This window comes from Dreissena polymorpha, chromosome 7 (assembly GCF_020536995.1).
Source record: "Dreissena polymorpha isolate Duluth1 chromosome 7, UMN_Dpol_1.0, whole genome shotgun sequence".
NCBI classification, from domain to species: Eukaryota; Metazoa; Mollusca; class Bivalvia; order Myida; family Dreissenidae; genus Dreissena; species Dreissena polymorpha.
Genome location: NC_068361.1, coordinates 16,031,223 through 16,048,557, shown reverse-complemented (window position 1 = coordinate 16,048,557; position 17,335 = coordinate 16,031,223). Strand labels below are relative to the sequence as shown.

Below are 17,335 nucleotides of genomic sequence, written 5' to 3'. Positions count from 1 at the left end.
AAGCTAACCCGAATTTTGTAAATACGACAGGGGCACAATTCTCTTCTAAAGTGAAGGTCATAGTAATGGGAATTCTTGAGTGACATTACATTATGATCCCAAAGGATATGTGTGAGGTTTCCATAGAAAATCTAAAGTAGTGGCAGTGATATGGACTTGTTGCATACAAAATTCAACCTGACTTTCAATGTGTACGAACACCTTAACCTGACTTTGATACGTAAAATTGTGTTATCATAAAGCGATAAAGATTGTAAATGTTAAAGATGTTATGTTCATGCATACCCTGAACCACTATGCAACGAGATTTGGAGTAGTAACAACCTTAAAGTTCAGAGTTATTGAACTTAGTCATGACCTCTCTCAATGACCCATAACATGTTTGAAGTTTTAATTTAAAACAGGTTGATATTGCACTTGTACCATGACCAAATGCACAAATCGACAAACTCTGTACCTATGCTTAATGTTTTCTCAGAGCTTTGGAAAATGGGCAATGACTCACACAATAACCCCGAGAGGACGTGTATATTTTCAATTTAATACCTATAGTAGAAACAGTGATACGGAGATATTGCATATTTATCAAAACAAAATCATAAGGACATAAATGGGCATAATTCTGCTAAATTAAATATCATAGTTATGGAGCTTGGTAAGGTACATCACGTATGACCCCGAAAACATTTAAAGTAGAAACAGTGAAATAGAGAGGCTGCACGCTTACATATACTGACGCAGATACATAGTTTTGGTGAGAAGTACAGCTCAAACTATTTGATGAAAAGTCGAAATTAAAACAACAAAGACGACGATGTTTCATTTACTCTCACTTTCGAATGTAAAAAATACAAAACCCAAATTAAAACGTGCTTTAAAATCGTGCAACTGAACACTTTTAACTTGCCTTAAAGATCCGATTAAAAGTCTATGAACATAGGTCATCTGCATGTATAAAATTGTTTGTGGTTTGATTGGCTGACTGATTAACTTAAACAAAGCGGCTATTCCTGCGTTAATATTTAACAAAAAAATCATACACCAGGCAGAAGAAGATCGTTATGAAGAGCTGTGGCCTTGTGGTTATGCCCTGGTTACACCATCCTTAAGGCTGGTTTTTTGCTGTGTTACACCTTTCCTGCTTGTCATTTGTATGAGACGATTTTCCGAGATGCAATATATTAGGTTGTCGTATCCTGAACTTTCACGTGCAATCACGTAGCTTCTGCGAGCGACTTTGGTAATATAATTTCGATGCACTCAGTTAACGTGTACTACACTACTAAACACACAAAGCAGTTAGTAAAGATGCAATTATTTCCACCAGGCATTAATAAGCATTAAGTAAATATGCGAGGGTCGTGCACACGAGCAGTCCCTTTGGTTCAATATCAAGAATAGAACTTGAGGTCTCATGTCAAAAGTAAGAAATCTGTAAGAAATCAGCACTGAACGCTTTTAAAGATAATAAAAGTAAGTTTGTCAAGAATTGATTGAAATTCTAGTAACTTCACAGAAGTTACAAGCATACGCGGACAACGTGTCATGCACAAGACCCATGCCACTAGGTCAAAAGAGACAATTGAAGACATTTACAACAAGCAATTTGTTTCGAGCATACATTTTCCAGCCGGCATGGATGAATTACTGAATAACACGGCACGAATGGTAAAACGGTATTTTATGACGGAGAGAGACACGCAAGACTTTCAACATTTATAAATTAAAGCAAAAATAAATTCCGAGAGACTAAATTTTAAAATATTTACTAATAAGTATACTTTAGTTTACTAATAACTATACTTATGTTTACTAATAAGTGTAATTTAGTTTAATTACGCGTAGAAGCACGTTCAGAATGTGAGCTACCTACACACACAATAAAACTATAATACATCCCACGCGCTTGTTATTGAGCAGAAGTCATCATTTCTATTTTAAGTTACAATCACATATACCCAACTGCAACCCCACACTAGGTCTGCGTGTCAGCCTCCCGCAAACAAAACTACCTTACAATTCAACTACCTAAACAAGAGTTATCGAGCGGAACGTTTTTCTTTCTATTTTTAGTAAGAGTAACCTGATCCCACCATGACTAAAATACAATACCTCGCTTGAACAGTCTGTAACATACTAAAAATCAAAATTGCAGCACAATATTTCTATCCTTACTGAAGCTATTAAACGCAAACTTTATAGCTATTTTAGCAGCAGTGACCGTAAAATTGACCCAACTAAATGCAACCTCATGCTAGGTCTGCATGTCAGCTACAGGAAGGGGTTGTTGCACGCAATCTGAATCTGCGACGTACAAAAAATAAGGGAATAATTCAGCGAACTGCAGCATAGAATTATGGGCCTATGTTAGATAGCCAGTATCAGTTAAATCTCTTTGTGAATGAATGTTAATAAGGCCAGAGTTTTTTAATTAAAAGATTTTCGGATTTTTTTCCAAAACATGTCCAGTAGGAGGACGGAAAAAAAAAAGAAAAAAGATGGTGACCAAAAATGCACTATGCTAAAAATGTTATAGTATAAAGTTCTTTGTATATTTCATGACCAAAATAATAAATGTCAATGAAATTTATTATGTTCTAAACATTCTCATACAAATCTTTAGCAATAAACACATTTATTAAAGGACCTGTATTTCATTCATACGAATATAATTATAGTTGCATAATTTTCTTTTATCCGAAACAGTTTCTGTTACAAATGAAAATGCACAAACACGCAAATATGTCTTTTGCAAGTAATTCCTTTTAAGACAAAATGAACATCTGAATTAAAAAAAACTCTGGCAAAGTCAATCTTCAAATTAAAAAAATCTTAATCTGTCGTCCAATCCCCCATGTCACTGCCTAGGCACTTTAATATTCCTCTATTAAATCAACATCTTTTATATGTAATTCAAAAATGAAACACGCCAAGTGTTGCTCGAGTATTAAAAGAAAATACAAACCAAAATCTATTAGTTACAAAATTAACAAGATTAAGCTTGTGATGGTTTAATATTTAAAATTGTAAAACACAAAGCTGTACAAGTTTCCCACTACAATCTTATAGCAAAGAGGAATTATGTAGAGATAGAATAACACATTTTTAATACATTGCACCTTGAAAAAAGTGGCTACAGTATGTCCTTCAATGTTACATTTTGATGAAAAACAGATCTTTTAAAAGTCACTATAAAAGTCACATATACCACCTTGCCAAGACTATCAAAACAGATTTGTATTTTATCAATTATAAAGCAATTAACCCTTTGCATGCTTGGAAATTTGTGGTCTGCTAAAATGGCGTCTGCTGAATTGCAACAATTTATTAGCATTTTCTTTGATTTTTTTTCAAAGAATACTATCAATATAGCAAACAGTTTTGATCCTGATAAGACGCCACGTTCTGTGGCGTCTCATCTGGATCCAAAACTGTTTGCAAAGGCCTTCAAATTCGGTTCTCACACTGAAAGGGTTAATATAAAAAATAAATAAAATCATTATTTTTGGTCAGCCTGCTAATTGCAATGACAGGTTTGCCAAATAATGAATATATTGCATATATTAAATTGTAAAATTTCTTAAATAATTTACAAATGGTTTACCTGGCGGATGGAAGGTAGCAGTAATTCCTCCTCATAGCCATTAGGGCATCAAATGCATTTTCTTTTATAATACTACGATCCTGTGGGGTTTGGTACTTTAAAATAGCATGTATGCATTTCAATTCGCTCTCGACCAAAACATTCACTGGCATAGATGGGTCACACTTAACCTTATCTGTGTCAATCATTGTCTTAGACGCTTCAAGTGAAGCGATTTCGTCGTGTTCATTAACATGTTTGCGCACAACATCGCCAATTGATTGGTCACTAGTGGCTTTGATAAATTGTTTTGTTGTTTTAGCATCCTGGTAAATAATAAGTCCAAACCAGTATAAAGTCATCGGGGTCTCGCCACCATTTTGAATGTTTTCAGTAAAAATGATCGATGTTACAGAAGCGCTTATGATACATTTACACGCGATATCGGTAAACGCTTTAAATAAATTACTTCTCTAAAACCCGACACGCGTTTTGTGTCTAAAACCCGGCTTTTGGCACCCGAAAAAAAAATCCGAGATTGAAATTATATAATTTTTTTTTTTTTGGTTTCGTCAAAAATAAGAGTCGGCGGGTCCGAAAATCTATTTATTAAAAAACTCTGGCCTAAAGACCGTGAAATGATATCAAATATGGTAATTCAACATCAGTAGTTAATATGGAGATATGGAATGGTTGTACTCAAATTTGCAGGTCAAATTTCTGACCTCATTTTTCAAAAAAATGAGACGCAACTCATATTTTAAAATTAATCGCATGTTTGAAACGCACACAAGCCATTCACATTTATAAAGAGTGTGTCTTGACGCACGGGTCGAGATGTGTGTGCACTTTCTATCATCCTATGTATTTTATAGAGATAATTAGAAAAAAATGACAACAACATGGCTCTTTTTTGACGTTCTGAAAGCATAGAAAGTATGATGAAAACGGTAATGAGAACTGAATATAATGAAAATTTGCGATCAACATCATGTTTAATGAATATTGTCGGAATATCGAATACCTATTTCACTAAGAATATAATTTCATGATGGAAAATCTCTGTACTAAACTTTTGATTTTGACACCATATACAAATTCAAAATATACAATAAGATAATGAAATAAAAATATGCGAGCAATACTTTTTACTCACAAATTAGGTAGTCATAAAGATAGCCCTGTTGACCCGTACTTTGTTGTTGATACATAGCTTGTTACCCTAGCAGTTCACACGGTGTCAACAACTCTGACATAAATATAGGTATAGAGCACTAATGCGCTTTTTCGGCGAAGCTGTTTTACCCAGCTTTTCACCTTAAATGACTTTTACATAACGCCAGCAGACACGCATGAATATATTCAAATATTTCATAGGCTGAATAGAAATAAAATCACTGAACTTTGGCTCCATCACTGTGTCTGTGCTCAGCCTAAAGGTTGTAGCACTGTTCAGTGTAAGGAATTCCGGACTACTCTCTGTATGTTCAAACGACACAAATTGTGGCCCAGTTAAAATTACGCGTTAAAATCCATCTCGCAGAATTTCAGGGTCAGTACTCGTTCACTTGTCCGAGGAATATATAATTGACCATCGATAAACACAGTTTTGCCTTTAAGATGAGAAAACAAACGTTACCGAAATAGTGTAGTGTCACGATAAGAGGAAAATCGTTTAATTATACAACCACATATGCATTCCGTACTCTGTGAGCACGTCTGGAAATCGTTCCCGAACGCCTGGATAGGCTGTCATTATTTACAAGCGTGCTTAAATGTGCCGTTTACCATTCGAAATGAGATTGTTAATTAACCTCGTCATGCGAAAATGGGTCTCATGCACCCATCATATATATAGCCCACTCAGGCTGTGTATCACTCAGTTTGGTCAGGAGATACATAATGAGACCATAACACATAGAGGGATTTTATAGCGAACAGCATCGCCTCTGACCTGACTGCGCAAATGCACAGGTTGGGCTTTAGATACACTGGCCTAAATGCATAAGACCCATTTTCGCATGACGCGGCTATGAAAGTGTGATTTAAATGTGTCGAAAGAAAACTGCGTGTACATCTAATATTAACATACGATATATTTTGATGGTGAAGAAATACACTCATATTAAGGCGTGTGAGGACACATATTATGTGCACTCCCTTAGTATAATTTTTATATGTAGATACCAAAAACATAAAAAGAAGTCATGCATAAAAAATACCAACCAACTGTTTTTCCAAGCACATTTCTCAGATTTTTATGTTAACTAGTAATACATAACACTTCAACAACGATATTTACCAATGTCATTTATGAAACTATCAACACAACGTTGTTTTACATGTGTCTGACGCGAAATAGCGTTTTATAACTGATATTTTGAAAAGTTATATATGCTTTTCCCCATGTTATTACATATAAAGTGGATATTAATAGTATTAAACATTGCTTATAGGACATTTATATATTATTATTATTTAAAGTGCAAAACCAAAATGGTTTCGTCATTTTTTTGAAATAAATTTAAGTTCTATAAGGGGGATTTCGGTCAGATAGCATAATGAAGCTGCCAATAACTTACGCTCGCCCGGGGACCGACATCACACAAGTTACAACTTGCAATGGTGGTATCAGTAATAAATAACACTTCTACGATGGCTTTTATCGATGCTTTTATAAAAATAATAACCTAGCATCAATTCACTTGTTTCTTACACAAAACATCGATTTATTTCCGAGGTTTTCTGTCAGTTACGCGGAGCGGGTACCGAAATCTTCCATTATTTTACATATGAACGAGATATAATTCATATGTCACATTGCTAATACGACATTAATCAATCTTACTTATGGAAACTAATGCTACTCGCACTTGTCAAGATGATATATATTGGCTTTGAAAAAATGGTGCAAATTCAACGCCTAGAATTAATAATTCCTGATATCAACTGCCTTATCCATTTTATTTAAGTTTGTTTTAAAGAAATGAAGCAAACCTCGGTGAAAAATTCTGTAAACCTTGATTTACTGTAAGACCTGTTTTCAGTTCTCGACCTGTGTGCAGAGAAAGCAATGACGTTTACTAAGAAACCACTGTTATGTCTTAAGACAATTAACTTTGATTTTTTTTTACATATCGCATGAGGTACCTTTTAATTTCTTAAAGGGATCTTTTCATGCTTTGGTAAATTGACAAAATTGAAAAAAGTTGTTTCAGATTCGCAAATTTTCGTTTTAGTTATGATATTTGTGAGGAAACAGTAATAATGAACATTTACCGTGGTCTAATATAGCCCTTATATGCATCTTTTGACGATTTTAAAACCTAAAAATTATAAAGCGCTGCAACGCGAAACGATTGAATAATTTGGAGAGTTCTGTTTTTGACGTTAAATTTTGTGGAACTAAGAAGATTGCTTATATAAGGTATAAAATACGTGAAGCATATGTACTCGGCGGAATAGCTCAGTAGGCTAAAGCGTTTTTACTTCAGGACTCTGGCAGGACTCCAGGGGTCACTGGTTCGAATCCTGCTCCGGGCAATGTTCTTTTCCTTTTTTAAATTTTATTCTTGGTTTTTTACTTAAGCTTTTACGATCCAATGTTTACATTTATCAATATAACGCATTTAATGAATAAGTTAAAAAATGCCAAAATCTGTGAAAAGGCCCCTTTAAAGGCTTAGGTTGTTTATGAAAATGTATGGTTATGGGGTTCCCTCTGGGTGTTCAAAATGTTGACTGGATTTTTTTCCCGAATGTTGAAGGTTTCCCATTTAATTACATTCTAATTTGAATTAGTTCATTTTGACAATAAGAATCTCTTTCACGTCGGTTACATTACATTCACCTCTGCGTTGGGCTCGGAGTATTCCGCCCAACGCCATGTGATTTGAAGTCACATGATCGTTTTATTAAAAATAGCGACATCCATGAAAATGTAAATACAATAATATTTTAAATATTGTGTATCCAGAATATTCAAATTTGAATCAAATGGACGAGACTCTGGAGAACAAAGTTTTTATAAATCAAAGCTGGATAATTTATTTCGTGGTTTAACTGAGCCCTTCAGCAATAAAATAAATACGTTGAATGTTCTTGAATGAAACTAAAAGCGGTCAATGTATTCTACGACGAGTGAAACGATGTATAACTTCCCAATCAACACATAAGGCAACGTTGAAACAGATCAAATGATATTATATTTTCATATGTTCATTTATTTAAGTTTCATTTCAATGTTTGACTTAACACTTTGTTTCATAAATCATTTTCACTAGATAAATGTAACCATGAAAAGAGGTATATGTAACACACATTAGCCATATACATTTTATTCTATGTTAAGCGTCCACTCAACTTTAAGAAACATACCCACCAAACAGGAAAACACTACACCGAGTCTATGAAAAAAAATATGTTTAAAGTTTGTCATGACAGTGGTCCATAATACCTGCCTTTGTATAGCGACTGGCCATTGTATACATACAATCCTATTTGACCTTATTTTAATGAAAACATAATTGTAGTACAGGTCTAAACCTGAAGATCCGTTCGCAAAATGCGATTGGGAGATATTTTAACTTGATATCATTTAATCAGAAGCCCAACTACCAAAGCCTTGTTTGATCATAATTAATTCCCTGATCAACACCAATATGATTAATGCATATATTATGAGAGTGAGGTCATCAAAGCACTCTGTAACCTAGCAAACGTTCGGAAGACCCGGACCACACATTTTCATCTCGTTGGTAATCATTCAGCCGAGAAGTTCAACAGTACCTTGATCCACATGTTGGGTTCTCTGTGTGATAAAGCTATTAAAATGGGAAATAATACATTTCTGCATTAGAACAGACAGACAATGATTCTAAGAGCAGTTCAACTGGATATTCACAACATGTTTAATGTGTAGGTTGCAATCAAGGCACAACTCTAGGAAATGAAGGATAGACATTGCACTCTGCATACATTGCAAAATTGCATGAACGCCTCACATGTGCATACTAAGTTGCCGGTGATTGCGCCAAAAAGGTAAAGCACAAAACAAATCTCTGTCTGATAGTAAAATTACAAAGAATCAGATATGCGTTAATGATCGTGTACCTGTTCTGGAAGAAATCTGACAGGCAGACATTAATTGGCTGATGAATTGGAAAAAAACATACGTGGTTCTAGATGTCCATTATGAAGAGCAGCCTGTGAACAGAGTACAGACAAGGAACGGCAAGGGACATATTTCAACTATTCACAGGAACATGTCGTTTTCGTTTGTTGCCGTCCCAGGACCTGAACAGGCACCGGAAACTGTCCGCAAGGTCAAAACGCACTTAAGGCATTGTCACAAGTTTTTGGTAGTGATAGTGGCTGATGTTCAAGTTCTGATTCCGTTGAACAACTTTACAGGAGTCCACATAAAATTAATATTTATACTCATACTGCTGTTAATCCAGGCTCAGCGACTAACGTCAGTACTCCTGCCATGAATTAATTCTGTCACAGCCCAGTTCTCTAAGTTCCATCTCCCCCGCAGTCACGGACAGTCAGCCAATGAGTTCACCTAGTTTGCATGTATCGAGTTCTAGCAGAATTGCTTTTCCGACTCCCTCTAGGCAGGAGAGTCTTCCACCCAACTGAACCGTGTGCCAATGCCGACAACCAGACCGGTTAAGCGAATAGCAATCGAACAGATTGCCGAGTATTTAATATATGTATATATATTGCTTCAATTTTCAGATTTTTATGTTTGGTGTTATTATCCTCTAATGGTTGCATGCCATCTACCAAGCTCAGTTTCGCTTATAAGTGTGTATATACGTGTCACTAAGTTATTTGTTTTATTCCATATATTGTAAATTCTATGTTTGCATTCATTAAAAAGTTATTCCCTGCATGTAACCATGGTTAAATAAACATTTTTCAAGACATATACATAATATAGTTTTCCCCATTATGTTCTGAAATCATTAAATTGTCATTTTGCAAACCTTGCTCTACCAAGTTAAAATAGCTATTTCCATTTTAGTTTTGCAATATCTTTGAGAAAACTTGTTTACAAATTCAAATAAATCAATTTATTTTATGCTTTCCAGTGGTTTATAGAGAAATATCAGTGAATTAAAACTGATTATTTCACTGTTTCAAACAGTGAAAACTATCAGTGAAAATTATCGATAATTTTCATTGTTTACTGTGAAATGACGTCATTTTTTGACGAAATGACGTCATTATTCCAGCGAAATTCTTTAGTTAAACTCGTTGACAATCTATATAAACTGTGAAAAAAGCATAAAATAAAAAGAAAATTTGTTGGATTCGGTGGAATATCGGTTTTAATGCACTCGTGATCATAGAATATATATATATTTTCTATGATCACTCGTGAATTAAAATCGATAATCCACCGAATCCAACAAATATCCTCTATATATTGTTACACTGTATAAATGTTTAATTTATCTTAAATTAAGTACACACATTTAAGTTAATAGTGTATTCAAAATGGTATAAGTTGATTTTTTTGTTCTTAATTTTTTTAAGTGGTTTATTTTCAAACAGGAACACTAACTAAATAGTCTTTTTCATTAAATAATTATTTAATATGGATATTGTTCATTTAAATTATATGAAAAGCATGTTAGTAGTGTGTAAAATGTTTTTCGTGTGCATCAGGTTAATATGTTAAAAGTTTCTATGAATTAGAAACATTTTCTATTTTTCGTCATCATTATTTTCAGTTTCATCATATTATCTTATGGAAAATGGGAGACAACTCGTATTTATAGTGAATTTTAGACTTGACACAGTTACTCGCCCTTGACTGCCATGTTATTCATATTCGGGGTATGTTCTATAGTATTGTTCGGGGTAACATCAACGCTTTGTTAGTACTCAATGAAACGTCCAAATTATCGAGGACAACCGTTACAAACGCTTTATTGTTATACCAATATCGAACAATGATCATACATTAAAGAACCAACAGTTTTCTTAGTCAGGAGTGTTATTTCGCTTGTTTAAATATAATGTGTAGATTCATTCAAGACTCAAACAGCTTCACACACTTGAGTTCTTCCTCGTTTCAAGCCCAATGTTTTCGTTTATTTTCATTGTATGTAAAATGGACGTGTTCGCTCTCTTTAAGAATGATCCGGAATGTTATACAAAAATATTACGTTATTATTACGTTGTGAAGTACCAATTACAATCATTTATTAAGCGATAATTCATTCAAACGTGTTACATAATCTGCTATAATTTATTTTGAAGATTTCTCCGTAATTATCCAAGTAAAACAAACCTTCTCAAACCCTGTTATTAGTTTTATAACAGTGGGCCGAATTTAGTATATCAGATTCTGCGACGACACAATAGCCGCTTCAACGTTAGATTCACGTGAAAAATCGCTTTCGGCGTAATCATACTGGCCGCTTACCGCTTACGGCAAGTGACCGCTATACTCAGGTGTAATAAAGACTGATTTTCGTACGGGGGTGGCCAGGCTGACCGTTAACGTCATTTGAGCGCTATGCTCACGTGAGCGCTATGTCGTGTTGGCCTGTATAAAAATGTCAGTCGTTAAAATGTAGTAGTCTATTATTACTAGACGTTCAGTGTTCACTAACAACTATTTCAGCCATCTATTACTTTATTAGATTATGTTTTCCTCTACTTCATCATCGTAAGAGACACACAGATAATGATATTATAACTAAACAACAACTCTTGATATATTAATACAAGATACCAACAACCGCCCTATCGAACTTCAAGACATTGGTTAAGATTTAAGAAATGCGTGCACCTGCAATCACGTTGTTCATTGTGTGGTTTTATGTTCGTCAGTTGGTATGTAACATGTGCCATGTGAACATGTTTTGAAACTTTGAAACATCAAGACACTAAATAAGTCATTTATAGATTTTATTTTGCTTTAACTAATGAACTAAAACATCAGCTGCACCAACGGTATGGCTACGCTATTCATGTGTCTGCCTTGAATCTACTATATGTCGTCTGGTGAGGTGAACTTATGTTGAACGGGAACGGTCACACTTTGATTGACTCTGAAGAGGGTTTCTAGATATTGCTTAGCGCGAAAACACACATTGGTCTGTTTTTAAACAGTTTCGTTTAGATGCGTTTGATCTGGAAGAAGGATTTGTTTGTCATTCGAAGTACAAGTAAGTAGTTAATAGCATTTTGTGGCATACGTTTGTTTCAGGAAGACTCTTGTCAACGTGTATTCAATATCAAATAAGTAATTTCGCAATGAGTTTGCTTAGTGACGTTAATAACTAATGAGTGCAAATGTAGCTAAATTTGAGCTGTCTGATGTGTTTCATCCTAAGATCCTAACCACACAGCCCTTGGTATCGCTCTGGAATAATCGGGTCACGATTTGCGTCAACTAACTGATAGTTATTTGTTGCAATTTGCAATTAACATTTTGGTGGTCTAAACCGAAATTATACGGTGAGGACATTTACTTTCAATGTTCTATTGTGTCTGATAAACTTCCGAAATATGTCATAATGGTGTCATTACAGATAATTAATGTGATATTTTTGTATCTGGAGTGTTATGTATTATGCGATTTGCTGTCGTTATTGTTTTTATTCTTTTCTAGATACTTGTTTTAGAAAAAAAATATTATTGTGAGTGCGTAATAAACAATGACACGCTGATTTGCAGAACACAGCTTTTATTGTGAAAATACATAAACATAGACGAATCGTTCTTTGTTATCATTTCCATACTTATAACATTCATTCCTTTGTATTATAAAAGTGTCATTTAAGTCAGGTCAATCTGTCTAAGTAAAAATGTTTTTCACGAAAAAACATCATTAAACTGCTTAGCAAAAAACAACAATATTTTTCTCTGTAATCAAGCAGTTAGTAAATGGATATTCAATAATGTTCTATAAAAAAACACGAAAGTAAATAGTTTTAAAAAAGCGAAGAGTATCCTTCCGGCTGTTCCCGGCTGTTCGTATCAGCTCACACATTGTTGATTCCGAACAAGGATTTTCTTTTTTATGACATGTTCTCGGCTGTAAAAGAAAGAATGTGGTATGTTCGTTAACAGAGTAAAACTCTGGATTTGTTGCTCAACATTCATACAGTAATAAACACAAATGTGTTATCGCATCGAAATTGCTTTGCTTGTAATATTTGTATTACGATAAAATGCATACATGGAAATATATGCGCGCTCAAGGAGAAGTAATTTACGACACAAGTCTGTTTACATCATTTGGGTCCATGGGACCAGTATTGGCAGCATGGGCATATTTAGAAAACACTTTGCGTATGACCGCTATCGGAATTTTCGAAAAAGCAAAACTCAGGGACATGTTGTTTCAGAAGAAGATTTTATAAAGTACTTTACAACAGAAATCACGTGACCCCTGGAGCGTAGCCAGTTTTGATTTCAGGGGCATTGTCGGAACAAACTTTGTACATGACTTATATAAGATATTGTATACAAATACCAAAGCTTTGGGACTTTTTTGAGAAAAGAAGATATTTAAGTTATTTACTATATAAGCCTAAATAAATCATGTGGCCTTGTGGTGTGGCCAGTTTTTTACCAGAAGGGCATGATTTGAATAAATGTATAATAAATACCAAATATTTAAACCTGACCCTTGCGGTCTCAGTGACATTTAAAAACATAATATTTTTACAGACGATGGACGACTAACGACGAACAAAACGCGGTTCTAAACCCTCATCCTGTGAATTGCACGCATGAGCAAAAAAGGAAAACACATAACAATTGTTGCTGATATGTTTAACCTGATGTAACAAATTAAGCTCATTTTAGTGTTGTTTCATGAATAAGAAAATAGATATGGTTTGAAAGTTGTACAAAATACTATCGTACTGCTGAACACCTGGAAATAGGAAATGAAGAAATACCATGCCTACATCTGGACACATGACTATTTCAGCAATTGAATACCATTTGCCACCAATACACGGAAAAGGCGATACAAAAAACGTAATAATTAAAGACCAAAAAATGTTATTGAACAAAATGTGACCTCCTTATTGTACTCACAGATAAAGGTATTGAATAAATTAAAAGTCATGGCTGATACAGTTAGGGCTCTTCAGAGAATTGACGAACAACACCTGACACCGTCCGTATGTCGTTTTGTGTATAAAATGTTACAATGGTGTAATACAAACTCGTATTTGAAACAGCAGCATAATTAATTCAACTATTAAAGGGACTGTCAACCACGAATGACGAAAAAGAAAAGTTATAAAATACCGTATTTTTTACAATTATTAGTTTATGTTGACTAAAATTTCACAACTGGTATATTACATTACTTGCAAAAAAGTTCATGTATTCAGTATATTCGGTAATAAAATTTCGCGATGTGAAATCGAAAGTAAATATGTGACATAGCGATATTCACACTATAAATAACGCAAGTAGATTGATCATTTTATATATATTAAATATATACAATTCACTACGCATGCACAATTTGCATTCCTGGGTTTACCACGTGACGATGATGATCAATCTACTGGCGTTATTTATAGTTAACTGGTAGTTACCTGGTAGACATACCCAGTAAAATGTATTACCGAATATACTGAAATGATTAAAACTTAACAACTTTCAAGTAATGAAATATACCAGTTGTAATATTATTATGAATTTAAACTTATAATTGTAAAAAAAATGCGATATTTAAAAACTTTTCTTTTCTTTGTCGTCGTGGTTGACGGTTGCTTTAAAGAAGTATAAGAACAATTTTTTATTAACAACTTAATATGATAAAGGCATTATTGAGAGTTTAAATTGATGTATTAAGCGAAAGAGTACTTCTTCTAGCAAGGCATAACATTTATGTTATAACAAAAGGAAAAGTGTAGGGGTGTTGCGTCGGACAAGTTTATGTTTACATACAAACAGACCATGGTGATTCTTGTATACCCCCACTACGTTTTAGCGGAGGGGCGTTTAACCAAAGTACAAAATGTTACCCCTGCTGCTGTAGACGCTATTTCGCCAGCGGCCTCCGCATGTCTGACTTTCGTCCCCAGGACAGGCCATGTTACATTCGAAATCCGGCCTTTTCATGGCGTTCAGATAGTGTCCACAGAAACACTCTTCGCCGTACTAAAAACAACACACACACATATATATATATATATATATATATATATATCCATTTTACAATTGATTTTGTTTAATTGCCCATACAAATCAACGAAGACTCTTTCGCACTTCTTTGTTTTATTCTATCCAATTATCGGCCTTGTTGTTACTCCGATTTAAGGTACCAAAAGATTGACTTCTCTGTTGATTCAGCTCTCAAGGGTCAAAATATGCGTCTTTTCGGGACGGCGGGTGAAAATTGAAATTCCCAACAAAATTCGGGTCGGGTCGGGTCAGATATGGTATACGGTAATTCAAATATGTCACGTAATCGTTCATAGTTAAAGGACGACACATAGTTATACCAATGTTCATTACTCTTAAATTACTGGTGTGTAGCCTATCATTCAATATCTCGTCATGCGCGTATTGCCATGATGACGAGATTGGCATTAACTACCATTTTCCCGTGTCGCACATGGGACAAGTCCGTCCCTCTCTACTAATGTTAATTTCTCTGCATAATGTGGGATAAAATATTCAACAATACCATATATCAGTATCTAATCCAGTTTAATGTCTGACATAACTAATATTTTCAGTTGTACAAATACGTTGTGATGCTACATGATTGTGTCTTTTTCCATCTGTTCACCTCTAGATCTAAATGCTAACCAAAATATTCCACCTACAAATTCCTACCATAACGTGACAAATATAACTACATTTATTTTCATACCATGTTTTAGCGCATTAAATATTAAACTGTTTGTTATGTAAGATTATATAGAATGTTATTAATTATATTAGTTCGATTAATTTACATGATATTATCAATAGAATACTGAACAACATATAACTACTTATAAGATATGCACAACATTTCTGAACGTAATACGCACATGCCATTATTGCATATCAAGAATATCAATAGTAGTTACCTGGTAGACATACCCAGTAAAATGTATTACCGAATATACTGAAAAGATTAAAACTTAACAACTTTCAAGTAATGTAATATACCAGTTGTAATATTTTAATGAATTTAAACTAATAATTGTAAAATATACGATATTTCAAAACTTTTCTTTTCTTTGTCGTCGTGGTTGACAGTTGCTTTAAGGAAGTATAAGAACAATTGTTAATTAACAACTTAATATGATAAGGACATTATTGAGAGTTTGAATTGATGTATTAAGCGAAAGAGTACTTCTTCTAGCAAGGCATAACATTTATGTTATAACAAAAGGAAAAGTGTAGGGGTGTTGCGTCGGACAAGTTTATGTTTACATACAAACAGACCATGGTGATTCTTGTACACCCCACTACCTTTTAGCGGAGGGGCGTTTAACCAAAGTACAAAATGTTACCCCTGCTGCTGTAGACGCTATTTCGCCAGCGGCCTCCGCATGTCTGACTTTCGTCCCCAGGACAGGCCATGTTACATTCGGAATCCGGCATAACGTGACAAATATAACTACATTAATTTTCATACCATGTTTTAGCGCATTAAATATTAAACTGTTTGTTATGTAAGATTATATAGAATGTTATTAATGTTATTATATAGAATGTTATTACATATAGAATGTAATAAGCACATGCCATTATTGCATATCAAGAATATCAATATTTAAAAAATCATTTACTTAGTTAAAACCTATTTATTTAAGCTCGAATGCATCGAAATACATTTTCCTTTTCATTCATTGAATCATTTACTTAAAACAGCGATAAAAGATACAGAAGCAATAACTCGAAAAGCAAAAATAACGATTCATTAACTTTGAGGGGAGAAACCAAAATATACTATTTGACGATGAAGTTGATCTTCTTTAATATACAAGTTCCGAATCAGAACGTCGCAATGTTTGGATTTGAATATCAAATAATACTCGGCATTAATGCTTTGTGTGCGTCACTTCTACTTATTTATGAATATTAGGAATTGCAATATATTTTTGTATGGTACTTGTTTTAATCTATCTACGCTTTAAACATATAATATTCAACCTCGCAACTAGCGACCAAACCGATATCGTTCGCAGATACATTGATGCGGATCCGCGGGTATTTTTTTTTGACCCGCGGATTTTTTTTCGGGTTACCGATTTGAATACTATTGTTTTCTGACCTGTGTGCCGCTATAAAGGTAACCATGGCAGCGAGCGGCGCACTCCAACGGCGAGTTTGACCATGACAGTGGGAGCATGACAGGCAAGAAACGGGCAACACTGTCCTCAAAGCATCCGATGTACCGGAAAGCTGTAAATAAATGCACTTTGACAATGTTCCGAAAAAATTAACAAATTTCACACTCCTCATTTTGCTTCACATTTATTGTAAATAACTTCTTGGTTAATCCCGTGAACCTCTTAGAGGTTTATGTGCTTGACTAGTTGATAAGGTAGAACTAATACACAGATTCAACTTGGAACTTTTTAATAATTTTTGGTGAAAAATATTTAAAAATATCATGATACATGAGTGAATATAGTTAGAACGTTTTTTTTTATTGAATCAACGTTATATTGGAATTATGTGTTTTATAATTACTGAACACAGTTATCAGATATTATGTATTTAATAATTATTGTATCCTTTAGCATTTAGAATTAT

General features: G+C 34.1%; 1 long non-coding RNA gene across 1 annotated transcript; it reads right to left on the bottom strand.

Annotated features, from left to right (window-relative positions):
* Positions 1-12,331: 12,331 nt before the first annotated feature.
* LOC127840089 (uncharacterized) lies at positions 12,332-16,817 on the bottom strand. Its single transcript, XR_008030392.1, has 3 exons — positions 16,087-16,817; positions 14,602-14,737; positions 12,332-12,644 (listed from the first exon to the last, which is right to left on the bottom strand). It is a non-coding gene; the product is annotated as an uncharacterized LOC127840089 (long non-coding RNA).
* Between the last annotated feature and the right edge of the window lie 518 nt (positions 16,818-17,335).